At 45.8% G+C, this 15,840-nt stretch overlaps 1 protein-coding gene across 1 annotated transcript in view; it reads right to left on the bottom strand.

Annotated features, from left to right (window-relative positions):
- Nucleotides 1-15,840, bottom strand: part of LOC113035750 (calsyntenin-2) — a 338,907-nt gene that overhangs the window by 143,456 nt on the left and 179,611 nt on the right. The window lies entirely within an intron of this gene.

The following is a 15,840-nucleotide window of genomic DNA, read 5'->3' as shown; positions in this document are numbered from 1 at the left end:
CTTCAGGAAGGTGAACGCACGCAAAGCTACTGGTCCAGACGGGATTCCCGGCCGCGTCCTCAAGTCATGCGCGGCTCAGCTGGCTGGAGTGTTCACGCACATCTTCAACCTTTCCCTCTCTCTGTCTGTAGTCCCAGCCTGCTTCAAAATGGCCACCGTCGTCCCTGTACCCAAATCCTCCACCATCTCCTCATTGAACGACTGGCGACCTGTAGCCCTGACCCCCATCGTAAGCAAATGCTTTGAGAAGCTGGTCAGGGACTTCATCTGCTCTGCACTACCCGACTCACTGGACCCTCTATAGTTCGCATACCACCACAACAGGTCCACTGATGATGCCATAGCCCTGACACTACACACTGCCCTGTCACACCTGGAGAAGAGAGACACGTATGTGAGAATGCTGTTTGTAGATTACAGCTCAGCATTCAATACCATCGTTCCCTCGAAGCTGGACAGGAAACTGCAGGATCTAGGACTGAGCAGCTCCCTCTGCAGCTGGATCCTTAGCTTCCTGTCTGACAGACGCCAAGTGGTCAGACTGGGCAGCATCACCTCATCCCCCGTCACACTGAACACTGGTGCTCCACAGGGGTGTGTACTGAGCCCTCTCCTATACTCACTCTACACCTACGACTGCACGGCCACTAACAACTCCAACATCATTGTGAAGTTTGCGGACGACACTACAGTGGTGGGTCTTATCACCAACAGTGATGAGACGGCTTACAGGGAGGAGGTCAGCGCCCTGACCCACTGGTGTCAAGACAACCATCTCACCCTCAACGTCGCAAAGACAAAGGAGTTGATAGTGGACTTCCGGAGGTGCAGAGAAGTACACACCCCCATCACCATCAATGGCGCTGCTGTGGAGAGAGTGAGCAGCTTCCGGTTCCTTGGAGTACATCTGGCTGAGGATCTTACGTGGTCAGTACACACAAACAAAACAGTGAAGAAGGCACAGCAGCGCCTCTTCTTTCTCAGGAGACTGAAAAGATTCGGCATGAGCCCCCGCATCCTCAGGACCTTCTATCACTGTGCCATTGAGAGCATCCTCACTGGATGCATCACCACCTGGTATGGCAACAGCACCGCTTACAACTGCAAAGCTCTCCAGCGAGTAGTGCGGTGCTCTGAACGGATAATTGGAGGTGAGCTTCCCTCCCTCCAAGACATCTACAGGAAGCGGTGCCTGAGGAAAGCAGGGAGGATCATCAAGGACTCCAGTCACCCCAGCCATAAACTGTTCAGACTGCTTCCATCAGGAAGGAGGTTCTGCAGCATCCGGTCCCGTACCAGCAGACTGAGAGACAGCTTCTTCCATCAGGCCATCAGACTGCTGAACACGTCATAGACACCTCAGCTTCACTACTGGAACTTTAACATTATGCACTCCATACTGTACAGTAATGCCACTGTTTTGCACATGTCTCACTCTGTATATTTTATTTTATTTATTTTATATATTCTATTTATTGTTTACTCTATTTAATTTGTAAAATATGTGTACACACACACACACACACACACACACACGTAGAAAAATATTTAGTATACACATCCAGAAATGCATATACTATTATATATTGTACATATATTTATTAGTTTCAGATGTAGCCATTCTTGTATTTTGCTTGTTTACATTATTGTATTTTGCACAACTCTGACGCTTGTGAAGCTCGCACACAAGAATTTCACTCACATGTGCTGTGCCAATGTACCTGCACATGTGATGTGACAATAAAAGTGATTTGATTTGATTTGATTTGATTTGAATGTCCTGTTGCTTAACTCTGCTGACGAGCACCTCAGTGTCAGTGGATGTGTATTAACACCTGACTGTGGCTTGCATCGTGGATAGGAACGGGTTTCACTTTCTTTTGTCTGGTAAGCGATGCAAACACAGATGGCGCACTTCCTGCCGGTGCAAATTCATAATTGAAACGTGTAGCATATATTCCCCCATTACAATCTGTGAGCTGAGGATAAACAACATATTTCTACACGAGATGTGTATTCTCTTTCTTTCTTTTTTTTTTCTTGGCTTGTTGGGAATAATAGTCACGTCAACTAACAGGTTTTGACAGAATGAGGTTTCACTCATATTAGCATCAAGTGTGACAAGTGAGAAGTTAAGATTCTTGGTAGAATAAAGAGCCGACGCACTGACAGGGCAGTATCTGCGAGGAGTCCCCTGGTTTTCTCACTGCAGAAATTTATCATGACAGCTTATGCTAACGAGGCACAGCGTTTGGCACACTTCTTCACACATGAGGAAGTGACTTTCTTCCCTTTTTTTCTTTTTTTTTTAATGTTGAAAGGTGCTTTTAGGAGAGTATCTGTGAGTCGGTTATGAGATGCAAAATCAGCCTATCTATCCCCAGTTACACTGTTTGCCTTATTTGTATGTAAATGTAGGTATATGAGTGTGAATTTGTCTCAGCATTTGGGGTTTGAGAGTGTGTCTGTGTGTGTGGGCATGCGTGGCTGTCCTTCAGCTGGCTGTTCAGTTGGATAATTAGCTTTTCATAAACGCGGCGAGGTTAGAACATGCAGGCTTCTAATGATGACTTTAATAACTACCGTACTGCCGAGCACAGTGTGCGAATGTGTGGCTATTTAGGGACACGAAAAAACATATGTGTGTCTACATTGAGTCTAGAGTTTCTTTTGAACACATACACAAATGAACACACACGTCCAGGAACACCTAACCTTGTGAATGTATTACCCTTCTTGACAGCCTCCAGGCTCTTAACCCCTGGGCCAGTGTTAAATACACGTGTCATGGTTAGGTGTGAGTCCTGGGAGGAATTATGAATATGACTTGCTTTGTAAGGCAGTGAAACATCCCCTACGCCTAATTACTCTGTAGAAATGGCACAACTTTGTGTCAAGAGAGGGGAGCGGGAAAAGGCGAGCTATACTCCTTATAGACAAACTTCTAGTCTTCTGTTGCTTATTGTCACAGTCCTGGGTCTTATGACCCAGTGTTTTGAGTTTCAGTTCTTTTGATGCTGTTAGTGTATGTTCTAGCTTATTATGTTTCCTAGGTGCATCTGTTTATCAGTTCCCCCCTTGTATTGTCATACCCTGTGAAGTCTCCCTTGCCCTTCGCTTCGTGTGTTTCTTATCTATGTGTCTTATGTTGTCAGGTCTGCGTTTCATTAGATTTCCGGTTTTATTTTGAAGGGTTCCTGTGTTCCTAGGTTCAATGTTGTTAATGTTACGCTCCCCTTGTCATGTCGTTATGTTCATGTGTGTCAGCTGTTTCCTCATGTGTTCCCACTTTCCTCATTATCCTCCTGTGTGTATTTAGTCCGCGCGCTTTCAGTCATTCCTTGTCAGGTCGTCTGCTCATCCATGTCTCATCTCCAGGTACCCATGTCAGTTCATTATGGTTAAGGTTTTTCATGTTTTGTTATTAGTTCACCCAGTTTAGGTTATTGTTTAGTTTTCACCCATGCCCTATTATTTTGTACCCTTGTTTCTTGCCTTATTAAACGGCTTGTTTTGTTAATCCACACCACGTTTTGGTCTGCGCTTGAGTCCTTCCCTGCAACACATACGGTCTGCCCCAGCCAGACCGTGACAGTACGACCTGACCCACTATGGACTCAGCAGACCGCGAGCTTTACGAGCATCGGGAGGCAGCCTTCGCCCAGCTGGAGGAGGAGCTCTGCTGGAAGCCGTGGCGTACCCTCGACTACGAGCGCATTTTCCACGGGACTCGGCTAGCTCTCGGAGGTCCCAAGAGCTGCCGAAAGTCCCGGCCTGTTGCGCTGCCTGCATCTAAGCCTCGCTCGCTTCAGGTGGGAGTCCTCCGTGTGGCTTCAGGCGCTCACGCTCCAGCCTCGGTGTCACCATTCTGTGCACCAGGGGCTCAGTCGCTCGCTCCGCCAGCTTCCTCTATTCGCAGGAAGCGGCGCGCACGCCGCCATAAACCGGACATCGCTGAGCAGCTCACGGTGGTGAGTGAAAATGACTTTTATTCTCACGTCCCGTCTGATGCTAACAACAATCGGCTCACTTCCGATCCATGGGGAATTTCCCTTATGGATGACGACGTGGACTGGGAGGATCCGTTTTGTTTTACTCCCTCTACACAGGGAGGGATGAAAGACAATTCCCGCTCGCCTAAGCCTGCACATAGGGTTAAAGGACAGACTGTTAATTACGTTACCTGGACAAACACACTCAGTTCCACTTCCGTCTGTTCAGGTTCTGTCAGTTCAGGTTTTGTTAAGTCTGGTTCAATCATCCCCAAGTCAGCTCACTCTAAGACCGTTAACCCAAGGACTGCTAATACTAAGACTGCTAAACATGAAGTGGACGGCGGATTCATTTTTGCTAGGTCTGTTTTTGTCGACCCAATACATATTAACCCTAAGCCTGCCGTTTCTAAGACTGTTTTTTCTGAGCCTGCTCCTTTGCCTGTTCGTGTTTCTGCTGCCAGGGCAGCTCGGGCCCAGCGTACCCCTGCACCCGTACCAGTTCCTCGGGTGGGGGAGGCTGAGGCCCAGTTGGTCCCTGCTCTGGTTTCCAGGCCGGCTGAGGCTCTGTCCCTTTCTGCACCCGTACCAGCTCCTCGGGTGGGAAGGGCAGTTGCCCAGCCGTTGCCGGTGCCTGTTCCGGTCCCCAGGGTGAGGTCAGCCAGGACACAGCCCGTCTCCGCACCCGTACCTACTCCTCGGGTGGGAGTGGCTAGTGTCCGGCATGCTCCTGCACCCGTCCCTGTCTCTACTGAGGGCTCAGGAGAGTTCAGTCCGCAACCAACACCACCACCACTACTGCATGCTTTTCAGTCTATAGCTCAGTCATTAGCTCTGTTAGCAGCCCAGTCCATAGGTCATTTTCCTGCGTTTCCGTTAGCTCAGCCCTTAGCCCACTGTGCAGCTCAGCCAGCTCCCCATTGTTCAGCTCAGTCATTCGCTCCATCGCCTGCTCAGCCTTCTGTCCAGCCGGTGGTCTCTACACCTGCTGGTCATGCTTCGTTTGCTGGTGGTTCAGGAGAACCCAGCCAGCCTCATGCTTCGTCTGCTGGAGGTTCAGCAGAACCCAGCCAGCCTCATGCTTCGTCTGCTGGAGGTTCAGCAGAACCCAGCCAGCCTCATGCTTCGTCTGCTGGAGGTTCAGCAGAACCCAGCCAGCCTCATGCTTCGTCTGCTGGAGGTTCAGCAGAACCCAGCCAGCCTCATGCTTCGTCTGCTGGAGGTTCAGGAGAACCCAGCCAGCTTCATGCTTCGTCTGCTGGGGGTTCAGGAGAACCCAGCCAGCTTCATGCTTCGTTTGCTGGAGGTTCAGGAGAACCCGGCCAGCTTCATGTTTTGTCTGCTGGAGGTTCAGGAGAACCCGGCCAGCTTCATGTTTTGTCTGCTGGAGGTTCAGGAGAACCCAGCCAGCTTCAAGTTTCGTCAGCTGGAGGGCCCGAGGAGCCCATCCAGCCTCATGCCACGTCAGCTGGAGGGCCTGAGGAGCCCGTCCAGCCTCACGCCTCGTTAGCTGGGGGTTCAGGAGAACCGCACCAGCCTCATGCCACGTCTGCTGGAGGGCCCGAGGAGCCCTTCCAGCCTCACGCCTCGTTAGCTGGGGGTTCAGGAGAACCGCACCAGCCTCATGCCACGTCTGCTGGCGGGCCCGAGGAGCTCGTCCAGCCACCTTCTGCTTCTGCTACGCCTGGTCCAGCTCCAGCCTGTGCTTCGTCTGCTGCAGCTCCAGCCTGTGCTTCGTCTGCTGCAGCTCCAGCCTGTGCTTCGTCTGCTGCAGCTCCAGCCTGTGCTTCGTCTGCTGCAGCTCCAGCCTGTGCTTCGTCTGCTGCAGCCTCCGAGTCTTCGTCCTCGCCTGGTGCAGCCTCCGAGTCTTCGTCCTCGCCTGGTGCAGCCTCCGAGTCTTCGTCCTCGCCTGGTGCAGCCTCCGAGTCTTCGTCCTCGCCTGGTGCAGCCTCCGAGTCTTCGTCCTCGCCTGGTGCGGCTTCATCGGAGCCTTCGTCTTCGCCTGGTGCGGCTTCGGCTTCTGCCTCTGCCACGCCTGGTCCGGCCTCTGCCTCTGCCACGCCTGGTCCGGCCTCTGCCTCTGCCACGCCTGGTCCGGCCTCTGCCTCTGCCACGCCTGGTCCGGCCTCTGCCTCTGCCACGCCTGGTCCGGCCTCATCCGAGTCTTCCTCGGCTCCTGCTTCTGCCTCGCCTGGTCCGGCCTCTGCTTCAGCGTCGCCTGGTCCTACGGCTGTTATGCCGCCGCCCAAGCCTCGCTCTGCACCCGGGAATCTTCGGCCACCTGCTGGACGTCGCCGCCGTCGAGGTCGGCCACCTGAACTGTTTCTACGCCGTTGCCGTCCGCACGGTCGGCCCCCTGAACGGTTTCCATGTCGCCACCATTGCCGTCCGCACGGACGGCCCCCGGAACTGTTCGACCATGGATTGCTGTGCCGTCGGCCTCCGGGTCGGCCCCCTGATCACATGAACTATGATTTTCTGGACCGTCACCCTCCGGGTCGGCCCCCTGAGGAGTCATGAACTGTTCCCTGTGCTCCTGTGATTTTGTTGGACATTTTGTTTTTTGTGGCCTTGTTTCTGGCCCTCCATCCTGGACCCCCGCCGCCCGCCCTTGGTGGGTTGTTTTTTGTTTTTTCGGGGTTTCGGGCGTCTGGAATCCGCCCTTAAAGGGGGGGCTCTGTCACAGTCCTGGGTCTTATGACCCAGTGTTTTGAGTTTCAGTTCTTTTGATGCTGTTAGTGTATGTTCTAGCTTATTATGTTTCCTAGGTGCATCTGTTTATCAGTTCCCCCCTTGTATTGTCATACCCTGTGAAGTCTCCCTTGCCCTTCGCTTCGTGTGTTTCTTATCTATGTGTCTTATGTTGTCAGGTCTGCGTTTCATTAGATTTCCGGTTTTATTTTGAAGGGTTCCTGTGTTCCTAGGTTCAATGTTGTTAATGTTACGCTCCCCTTGTCATGTCGTTATGTTCATGTGTGTCAGCTGTTTCCTCATGTGTTCCCACTTTCCTCATTATCCTCCTGTGTGTATTTAGTCCGCGCGCTTTCAGTCATTCCTTGTCAGGTCGTCTGCTCATCCATGTCTCATCTCCAGGTACCCATGTCAGTTCATTATGGTTAAGGTTTTTCATGTTTTGTTATTAGTTCACCCAGTTTAGGTTATTGTTTAGTTTTCACCCATGCCCTATTATTTTGTACCCTTGTTTCTTGCCTTATTAAACGGCTTGTTTTGTTAATCCACACCACGTTTTGGTCTGCGCTTGAGTCCTTCCCTGCAACACATACGGTCTGCCCCAGCCAGACCGTGACACTTATTATTGCTATAACTTGGTTGGATTTCAAGTGTGCCCATCCCAAAGGCTCAGTGCTTACATCTGTAGCTGCAACTGTGACTTCTGAGCTTTCTATTTAATGTTTCACAGGAGCACCGGCAAAAGAAAAAATCATATAATGAGTTACCCTTAACGATTATAGAAAAAAATGTATACGTTATGGCCCCTTGAGCAGGAATTGTCAGAGGTTTAACTGAAAAGTAGGTTCCCCACATAGGCTGCTTAATTTCAATCATTTTTAGAGGCACAAAAAAGCTATTCAATAACCAGAAAAGAAACGTAACATTGTTTTTCATACTGTGATTTTACGGGTAGATCTCAGATGTAACTTTTGATCCCTTCCTGATTAAAAAGTTGGAACGATCAGCCCTAAAACAATAAATCTGGGGGTTTAAATAAACGCTGACTTTACAGCTGTTTAGTTCTACTCGGCAGAGATCTAGAATAATAACCATATTTCTTTTGTCAGAACATAAAACCACACAAAACCTTCAATGATACAAGAAACATTGGGTATGGAGAGAAAGGAGAGAAAGAAAATTTGGGTCACAGTCAAGCTGCAACCTCAGATGTTGAAAATTGCATCTAACTCCTTCTTGCATTTGCTCTAATGGCCACGAGTCTGACAGCAAAAGGGAGTCTCCATGAACTCCTTTGTTAAAATGCCCGACTACGTTTATAAAGTTTACATACATGTTTTGGTTTCTGTGGATAGTTTCTGCTTTTTCAACTTTCACATTCTTTGAGGTCCTGGTGTTTTCAACAGCGTTGTCTAAAAAATATGGTTTGCTACGTGGAACACATCAGCCAACACATCACGTTGAGTGACGTTCTCATTTTCTATCACTAGGCACCATTTAGCATATATGTGTGTCTGTGCATTGCACCTTTATAGCTTATGACTGTAGTCTCTTACCAAAATTGCTAGTTTGATCACTAAGCACTCTATCCTTGGAAACTTCTGTCTGAAAAAGCAAATTGCTAAAACTTGGTCTGCAAAATGTTGGTTCTGTAATACAGAATAAAGTTTGGAGATTTTTTCCTGCATGTTATGTCAGAGTTGAAAGCCTGCGGCCTCCAAAGCACCTACATTACATGCTGGTCAAGTAACCAGCTGCACTTTTAGTGTAGCAGTTCTACAAAGTGCTTTTTAATGTGTTTCTCATTCACACACACACACACACACACACACACACACACACACACACACACACACACACACACACACACACACAACAAATGACAGCCAAACTGCCATGAAACAACTGGCATGTCATAGGAGGTGTAACTTGGGCGCCTGTGTTTCGCCCAAGGACACTTTTCCATGTGGACGTGCCGGAGATCAAACTGCAAACTCTGCAGTTACTTGACAACGTGCTCTACCACATGAGCCGCCCTACGGCTACGACGTGGCCTCAGCAGATGCATCATAATGATTTCTTTGTTAATGACATTTCTGTGTGGTTAAGTCATTCCTGCTTATGAGATGCATTTTTTTTCTCAAAAATCAGCACTGCTTGACTTTTTCATTAATGCCTGAGCTGAATCATTATTGTGTTAAATCAATTGACACAAAATGGACATTTATTACATTTATGGCTCCTTGCAACAAAGGCTGAGAACACTTCACAGCTCAGATTTGACAGAGGTCAGCCCTATAGTGTAATTTGTGTTTCATTTAAAGCTGACCTGAGCAGAAACTGCCTCAAGGAGTTTAAGGTGAATTCATTCAAGCTTTGCACTTTGCTGACAAGTGACTAATGCAGTAGCCAAGTAAAATATATCTGAGGGCAGTGGCAAGAAGAGTAATTCTGGGGAATCCTTTAAAATGGTGCTTTGACTTGAGTCATTAATGTCGTTGTTTATAAAAATGTCTGTTTCGGTGGTTTTTGACAAAGTCGTCAAATGCGTCGGAATGTAGCATTTTTATTGGCTCTGTAGGATACATGTATTCAAAGTTTGACATGGCATTTTGAAAAAGAAAGAAACATCTCATTTGTGTGCAAAAAACTCACACTGGGAGACAGATTTGTATAGCCAGAGCAGAGAGAGCATCCATTTGTGAATGCAGAGGCAGTGGAACAAAATATTCAAACACGGCAGCCTTTAACAAAGAGAGAAGGCCTGACGGAAAGAAGGACAGCGTCTGACAGCAAGCGCTGGCTGAGCTGTAGCCAGCCAGGGGAAAAAATACTACAGGGAGAAGTAGGGCAGCAGCCAGTGGTTAGCAGAGCAGGAATATATAAAGGGTAGAAAGATGAGTTTGAACTCATCCTGTGTCACTCCTGATCCCCTCCCCTGTCCTCTTTAGCGGCTAATTTTCTTGACTGCCTTCTCTCTGTGCTGTTGATGTGTCATGTGTAATTTAAGCACAGCCTTAGGCAGAGATTCGTCTTCTTCCCTGCTAGCTTCTTTGTAAATCGGAGCAAGCAAGTGAGCAGTGCAGTGAAAGGCCAGCCTCATCCTTTGAGAGTTGCCAGCAAAAGGACAGGCCATTTAAAGTGTTCCCAAATTCATTTCCCCTTCAGCATCAGCTTGTCTGTACCAACCAAACTGTTTCTACGTCACAGCAGGCAGTGAGTTATGTTGATAGAAAGTAATAGTGTGACATAACAGAATGCCTGGGAGCTTAGGAGGGATGTAAAACATTATCAACAGCGTGAAGGCAGAGACGGGAATGCAAAACAAGCACACAGAGATGAAAACAACCACACAGCTACACAGCCACCGCACAGGCATGCAAAGCAACCATTCAAAGATGCAAAACAACCACAAAGAGATACAAAACAACTACAGAGAGATGCAAAATAACCACACAAAGATGCAAAACAACCACACAAAGAAGCAAAACAACTGCAGAGATGCAAAACAACCACACAAAGATTCAATTCAATTCAATTTTATTTATATAGCGCCAAATCACAACAAAAGTCACCTCAAGGCGCTTCATAGATACAGAGAAAAACCCAACAATCATATGACCCTCTATGAGCAAGCACTTTGGCGACAGTGGTGAGGAAAAACTCCCTTTTAACAGGAAGAAACCTCCGGCAGAACCAGGCTCAGGGAGGGGAGGAGCCATCTGCTGCGACCGGTTGGGGGTGAGACCGGTTGGCTGCGACTGGTTGGGGTGAGAGAAGATCCAAAACAATCACACAAAGATACAAAAAAACACAGAGAGATGTGAAACAACTGTGCAGAGATGCAAAATAACCACACAAAGATGCAAAATAACCACACCAAGACTCAAACCAACTGCAGACATACAAAACAATCACCCAGAAATGCAAAACTATCAGACAAAGATCCAAAACAAAGACAAAGAGATGTTTGAAAATCAGGCTTTGAATGCCTTTCTGGAGTGGGTGTACACTTTTAACATCCATTTTGGTTCTTCAGTACTTAGAATACTGTCTTATAGCCTGTGTTTTGCACCTCACCATCATCCATTTTTGTCTTTTTGTGCAATAAAATTACAGTAACGTTCATATTACATTGTGTTGTTTGTAGTTGTTTTTAGTGTAGAAGGGTAGATGTGCCTCATCCTCTCGTAATCTGTCCATGACTGTAGGCTACGGGAGTCACAAATATGAGGCATATACTGGTATTTTAAATTAAAACATTTAATTTTTTTATTCATTGTTCATTAATTTCATTGAATGAATGTTAGAGCTATTCATAACAATGATCAACAATAACAGTAAATGCACCGACACAATGATAGATTTCTGTGCTGGACTGCGTTGTTGGCCGAGGTGAGAGTGGGAGCTGAGTGGAGAGACTGTGAGGAGAGATGTGCATTATACAGTGGACAAAGGGAGGTGTCTGGACTGAGAGCAATTTCAGGCAGAAGCTGCTTTCAGGAAAGCCAACAAGTGTGACAAATTGTTTTTATCAGGTCAACTCTTTAAAGTATAGTCTACCAGTATTTGGAGAGATGAAGTGGGTGTTGCTTTCAAAGCATTCTGGAATCAAGCTGAGACCAAGTGAAGGCTGGAGGAGGAAGAGCTAAAGAAATATGTTGAGTGCCATTGGACTAATATGTAATTAAAGGGTGTAAAAAATACCATGACATATTATTTTGTGCAAGAATTCTACCTTGAAACAATGTGAAAATGTGAAATGTGTTGTCGGTTGAAAATATGTCAGGTTTGCCTACATTGCAAACACAATAGCCAGACTTCTGCCAGTGCATGCAGTCTTCCCAGCTCAATCCCAGATACATTTAGTTGCAATGTATTTTTCTGCATATCTGTTCCTCTCTGGGTGTAGTTGCTGTTGTTTAAAGTAAAATTCAATTCCAACACGTGTTCTGGCAATTTACTTGCCACATACTGGCAAATAGACCAGAGCACGAGTATAAATGCTCACAAAGGTGTGAGACAGACTTAAAAAACAGATATCAAGCTTTTTTTTCCTTCAGCTTCACTTAATATTATGTTACAAATCTCTAGCAGAGCAGTCTAAAGCCAGAATTATAATCAATGAGTCCTACATAAAGGTTATTTATTTTCTGTAATGAATATAAACACCATGTCTAGGGAGTTAGTTTTAAGTGGACTAGATATCTACTTGTAAGTTTTTTACCTAATTTAATTTTTCTGAGTTCTTATTTTTGCCCCATTTTTCTTGACATTTCAAATGTCTCTGAACTCCATATATTTCCACACTTTGCTTTTTCCCTTGTCTGCTCTAATTTGGTTTACTTATCCCCTTTAATTTTGACTGTATTTTTTTTCTCTTATAACCTGCACTGTTGTGCTGGCAGGAAACGTCATTTTGTTCCAAGTAGAACGACACTTGAAAAGAAAATTTGATTTAAAAAGTTATATTTGATGCCTATTTTGTGCTCAGAAAAACAAATTTAATAAGCATGTTATTTGAGCACTTTTCCCCCTGTGCTTTGCCTCAGACTGCATACAGTCTTGCCCTGACTTCTAGCTGGAGGTTGTTGGCACTGTAGGCAGTCTGAGAGGGAGACTGCAGGCGACGCCACCTTCTTTGCAGTTAATAGCCTCCTAAAAATGACGCAAGCACCGAGCATCAATCAGATGTGTAAAGAGGGATGCACTCAGTGGTGAAGATGCAAACAATCGTCTATCATGAGGAATCAGGTCACAGTCAAGAAAAACAAGCAGGTTCTTTTGTAGATTTGGTGCAGCTTTGTTTTTTTAAATATATATTTTCATAGTTTAAACAAGCTACACAAACACAACTCCACGCACTGTTTACCACACACACATAAACTGGTGTTAAAAAGGAACATACGGTGAGGATGATCAGGCTGAGTACATGATGAAGAAGCAGAGAGACAGAATCTAACATCAAATGTATTCCCTTAACACCAAGTCTATCAATCTCATTCATGAACTTGAGTTTTTGAGACATCTACATCACCCCTAAAAAAAATATGTAGCACAATACATTTTAAAATAATGAATCCCTTGACAGTATCATTTTATTTTCTCAAGGTACTTTTTCTTTAATTCTATAACTGATATACAACCCATGGACTTTTGATGATTAGCAATGACAGTGGCCTCATAAATATAACTACATAATGCTCTTGTAATGATAGCTGCATTGGCATCATTGAAGTATTTTGCTTACTTGACTCATTCTGTAAAAAAAATCATTTTCAGGTCTGAATCTGGTGCTGTAGTGTGGGTAAAACAAAACAAAACTTCACAGAACGAGGCTTTGGGGCTGTTCACTTCAATGATCACACAAGTTTGAGTCCCATATTTTAGATTTTATTTTTGTTCCAAAGAGCTTTTTAATTGGTCTTTTAGTGGCTGTTTACTTTCATGCACTAATTGGCTTTTTTTATGCAACAAAAATGGGCTATTTGATTAGGCTTAGGCGGTCACAGTTTGGGTCACAATCTAAAGTGCAATTTAAAAAGCGTATATCAGCTTTTACATTAGCACCTTTTCACTGAAAGACTCGATGTCTTCTACATAGTCTGTGATGCTCTCTTTTTTTTCATTACTAATTACAATGAATAATAACACCCCACTGAAGAAGGGGGGCGGGCTGCTTTACTGATGCATAAAAGACACAAGTCATAGAACATATTTACTAAGCTGATGCCCCTAAACCATCTGGTAAATTTACAAAATACACATTCAAATAAACTTAAACTGCAATAATTTTCTAGAATACTTGATTAAATAGAACCAAACATATGTAAATAACTGTCTTTCTGTGTATATGGGCCTCAAGACATGAAGGTACAGAGCTGTATCCATCTTGCTGAAGGGCAGAGCTGATACTGACATAAGCTGCAGAGGTGCTCCTTAGCATTTTGAGAATAAAGTAGGAACTTACTGCCGATAGTCTCATTTTTGGACCATCCAAAACATGTGGACGCACATTGTGGTTGTCACACACACACACAGACACACATACAAACACACACACATATATATATATATATATATATATATATATATATATATATATATATATATATATATATATATATATATATATATATATATATATATGTATATATAAATATAACACCCAGCACGCCCCTGCGGGCGGTTTATCCTTCAAGCTCGGATCCTCTACCAGAGGCCTGGGAGCTTGAGGGTCCTGCGCAGTATCTTAGCTGTTCCCAGGACTGCGCTCTTCTGGACAGAGATCTCCGATGTTGTTCCCGGGATCTGCTGGAGCCACTCGCCTAGCTTGGGAGTCACCGCACCTAGTGCTCCGATTACCACGGGGACCACCGTTACCTTCACCCTCCACATCCTCTCGAGCTCTTCTCTGAGCCCTTGGTATTTCTCCAGCTTCTCGTGTTCCTTCTTCCTGATATTGCTGTCATTCGGAACTGCTACATCGATCACTACGGCCGTCTTCTTCTGTTTGTCTACCACCACTATGTCCGGTTGGTTAGCCACCACCATTTTGTCCGTCTGTATCTGGAAGTCCCACAGGATCTTAGCTCGGTCATTCTTCACCACCCTTGGGGGCATCTCCCATTTTGACCTCGGGACTTCCAGGTTATACTCGGCACAGATGTTCCTGTACACTATGCCGGCCACTTGGTTATGGCGTTCCATGTATGCCTTGCCTGCTAGCATCTTGCACCCTGCTGTTATGTGCTGGATTGTCTCTGGGGCATCTTTACACAGCCTGCACCTGGGGTCTTGCCTGGTGTGATAGACCCCAGCCTCTATGGATCTTGTACTCAGAGCTTGTTCTTGTGCTGCCATGATTAGTGCCTCTGTGCTGTCTTTCAGTCCAGCTTTGTCCAGCCACTGGTAGGATTTCTGGATATCAGCCACCTCCTCTATCTGCCGGTGGTACATACCGTGCAGGGGCCTGTCCTTCCATGATGGTTCCTCGTCTCCCTCCTCTTTCTTGGGTTTCTGCTGCCTGAGGTATTCACTGAGCACTCGGTCAGTTGGGGCCATCTTCCCAATGTATTCTTGGATGTTCGTTGTCTCATCCTGGACTGTGGTGCTGACACTCACCAGTCCCCGGCCCCCTTCCTTCCGCTTAGCGTACAGCCTCAGGGTGCTGGACTTGGGGTGAAACCCTCCATGCATGGTAAGGAGCTTTCTTGTCTTTATGTCAGTGGCTTCTATCTCCTCCTTTGGCCAGCCTATTACCCCAGCAGGGTACCTGATCACGGGCAGGGCGTACGTGTTGATGGCCCGGATCTTGTTCTTACCATTCAGCTGACTCCTCAGGACTTGCCTGACCCTCTGCAGGTACTTGGTGGTTGCAGCCTTTCTAGCGGCCTCTTCATGGTTCCCATTTGCCTGCGGGATCCCCAGGTACTTGTAACTGTCCTCTATGTCTGCAATGTTGCCTTCTGGTAGTTCAATCCCCTCAGTTCTGACTACCTTCCCTCTCTTTGATACCATCCGACTACACTTCTCCAGTCCGAACGACATTCCAATGCCATTGCTGTATAGCCTGGTAGTGTGGATCAGTGAATCGATGTCTCGTTCACTCTTGGCATAGAGCTTGATGTCATCCATGTACAGGAGCTACCATATATATATATATATATATATATATATATAGATATATATATATATATATATATATATATATATATATATATATATATACATACATACATACAGTGGCACCCCGACTTATGGAATTATTTCGTTCCAGAGGGTCTTTCGTAAGTCAAAATTTTCGTAAGTCAAAGCCCCTTTTTCCATTGCTTTTTGAGTGAGGCAATACTGGCTGAAGACTAAGTTCTTGGTGGAGGAGGAGGTGGCGGAGGTTGAAGAAAGCATACGTGTACATGTATATAACATTATGGAATTTAATTGAATTTTTTTTTCTATTTTATCTATTTTGTTTTGCGGGCATTTTGCCGTACCACGGGCAGAAATATTATGTGCCTTAATAACTTTTTCGTTAAATGGGGTCTTCGTAAGCCAGGGTTCCACTGTATATATATATATTCACAGTTATATAAAGCCGACTAGTTGTCTTCGTTAGTCTTTCCAAAGCTCCACCGTCCTCTAGGATAGCTGATAATGT

Source organism: Astatotilapia calliptera, chromosome 14 (assembly GCF_900246225.1).
Source record: "Astatotilapia calliptera chromosome 14, fAstCal1.2, whole genome shotgun sequence".
NCBI classification, from domain to species: Eukaryota; Metazoa; Chordata; class Actinopteri; order Cichliformes; family Cichlidae; genus Astatotilapia; species Astatotilapia calliptera.
This window is presented reverse-complemented; position numbering and strand designations above follow the sequence as displayed.